This window comes from Poecilia latipinna, unplaced genomic scaffold (genome assembly GCF_001443285.1).
Source record: "Poecilia latipinna isolate Pla-1442-1.1 unplaced genomic scaffold, P_latipinna-1.0 Scaffold23, whole genome shotgun sequence".
NCBI lineage: Eukaryota > Metazoa > Chordata > Actinopteri > Cyprinodontiformes > Poeciliidae > Poecilia > Poecilia latipinna.
The window spans coordinates 737520-740461 of NW_015112639.1; the positions used below are offsets into that span (position 1 = coordinate 737520).

The window sequence follows — 2942 nt, forward strand, 5'->3', positions numbered from 1 at the left end:
TTCCTTGGGATAGGTTTTTGCAAATGACTTTTTTTTTACAATGAAGCCTTATTAATATTGATTTAAAAAACTGCCATATACTGTGTTAATGTCTCCAGCAACATATTCAGGTGTTCTACGCTGAATGTGTTTATAAGTTCCATTCATAAATTTCTGTTTTATAAAAGAAATTGGAAAAACTACAAAAACAGCCAAGTGGTCAATGGTGTCATTTATAAGAAGACTATATCCACAACAATTATTCATTACAGTAGCAGTATGAGATGCTATTCTACTTGGTTTAATAATTATTCTACTGGTACTTTTTTTCTAAACAGCACCAGCTGTTTAGAAAAAAGCTGGTGCTTTGTAAAATTTGTGGGGGCTTTTTGTGTTGGGATCTAACAAGACAATGATAACGTCACCACAAATAATTTGAACCTTATTGTGATTCATTGAGCTAAGTACACATGCTGAATACATGTAGAAACACATTTTTCCTGGAGTTCTGGACTCACTAGTTATTTAGGTATTTTTTTGGTAATCATTGATTTCTACAGTGACACTTTGAACAGTTTCACATACAGTATATATTTCATTTTGGTGCATGTTAAGCTGTATCTATGTACAGGGGCGCAACTACATACTTTCTGAGGTGTATGCAAACATGTCATTGGCGCCCCCATGACATAAACTTGTACAACTCATTTTTAATTAAAGTATCAATAATAATTAAAGCTGCAAGCAGCCTCGAACAGCCCTCACAGCTCCGCGCCGCTCTGGCCTATTGGCCACCACGGGGGTTCCAGCACTGCCACACGCCAGCCACCGCAAGCACTCTCGTGTGGCTCCCGCGCTCGTCCTCCAGGCGATATGCATTGATGCGTTCGGCAGCGCTCCCCAGCGATGCACAAAAAATCTGGTGCAGTTTGGGCCATGCAGCAAGGAGATACAGCTCTTTGATTAACCTAGTGGGCGCAGTGGAGTCAAATTACAATGTAATGCTATTGGGCTCTTTAGAGGTTCACCAGAGTCAATCATAAAAAGTCTGGTGCAAATCGGATGATGCATGTGTGAATTAGAGACGATCGTAGACATATGGCGAGCATTGCTATTCGCTATTTAGCCACGCCCACATGGTTCAGCCAGCAGCCAACATTCACAGAGTTCAACATCATGTAATTTTATATCAGTTGGCACAGGATTGATCCCATTTGAATCATAGAGTATAAGTAAGACATCCATCAGAAAAAAATGGGTGACTTCCTTTTGGAGGGGAGTGGGGCTTAGGTGATGTCATCAATTCACCATGTTAATGTGATCAGGGCTGGTCTATAATGAGACATGGAAAGTCTGAAGCAGCTCTGACCTGGCATTTGGAAGTTATTGCACATTAATTTTCATGGAGAAAAGTCAAATTTTGAAACTTAGCCACGCCCACATGCTTTGATGTACGAGAATTCTTTAGATAACTTTTCACCTTCAATGTCTCAAGAGTGTGCTGAGTGAGTTTCAAGTCTGTATCTCAAAAGATGTAGGAGGAGTTCGATCAGATGTGATGTGTATGAAAAAAAGGAAATGGCGGGTTTTATCCAAAAAGGCCGGCTTCCTGTTGGGTTTGCACCATAGCTCCAAGAGACTTTTTTGTATTTCCTTACAAGATACACTTGTGTACCAAGTTTCATATTTCTAGGTTAAAGCATGGCTTGGGGCTGATCACTTAAAAAATTCTAGGGGGCGCTGTAGAGAAATTAGGCCACGCCCATTTACTGTTATGGATTCATGTTCGGGGATGGATAAGGATGCATCCTAGTGAGTTTGGTGCCGCTTCGCTCAAATATAGAATTTACAGACAAATGTATGGCAACGGCGTTACAGGTCACTTCGCCACACCGCCACGCTGACCTACTCCATTGAAAACAAATGGGGTTGTAATCCACATTACACCAACATGTAATGTGGTGTAATGTGGATTATAAGATGAAACTGTGTCTCTGGACACAGTTTCATCTTGATTAGCTCAAAGGGGTCAGAAAGGGACCGTTCAGAGTAAAACATGACACTTCCTGTTCTCAGGGGGCGTGGCCTAAGTGACGTCATCATTTGACCGTTGGGTATTGTAGAGCATCCCATGATGATCAATCACTGAAAGTTTGGTGCTGCTGTGATTTTTATTGTAAAAGTTATAACCGTTTTATTTTTCATGGCGACTAGGTGAACTTTGACCCCAGGTAACCCCCCTTCAGGAAGGTTGAAAACGCAAACCTTTGATAACTTTGGATCGGCCATGCCTTATGAACGATCTGACCGAGTTTGAAGCCGATCGATCGAAATCCCTAGGACAAGTTCGATCAAATGCGAACCCTGTAAACGGCCAAAATCGGGTCAAAATTGGAACTTCAATCGAAAATGGCCGACATTCTGTGATACTTGCACTATGACATTAATTGTAAATTCAGAGTGTTTTGGTGAGCTCTCCAAGTGTACCAAATTTCAAGTCTCTACGATAAACTAAGAGAATAGGAAAGGGACTTTTGAAAAATTCTAGGGGGCGCCGTTGAGCCATGTTTTTTGCGATTTTTGCGTCGACCTTAAAATATAAAATTTTTTCACAGGATGTATGGGACTGCCAAGTTTGGTGAGTTTTTAAATATGATAAAGCCCCCAAAAAGCCGCTTCTTTGTTAAAGCATGGCTTGGGGCTGATCATTTAAAACATGCTAGGGGGCGCTGTTGAGACATTAGGCCACGCCCACCAAATATTGCACTGGATTCCTGTCCGGGGTTGGACAAAGATCCATCCTAGTGAGTTTGGTGCAGCTGGACCCAAAATTGTGGCATTCAGAGCCCAAAGTATGGGCACTTTCTGACAGGTCACTTCGCCACGCTGCCACGCCCACCTGCTACAACCTAGCTGGATGGGGTTGGAATCCAATACACACCCACATGTCTTCTGTCTCTGGA

General features: G+C 42.0%; 1 long non-coding RNA gene across 1 annotated transcript in view; it reads right to left on the minus strand.

Moving 5' to 3' along the window:
- LOC106950112 (uncharacterized) overlaps positions 1–2655 on the minus strand; it is a 13661-nt gene extending 11006 nt beyond the window's left edge. Inside the window, exon 1 of the long non-coding RNA XR_001425547.1 lies at positions 2570–2655. This is a non-coding gene — a long non-coding RNA (uncharacterized LOC106950112). The remainder of the gene's footprint in view (positions 1–2569) is intronic.
- Between the last annotated feature and the right edge of the window lie 287 nt (positions 2656–2942).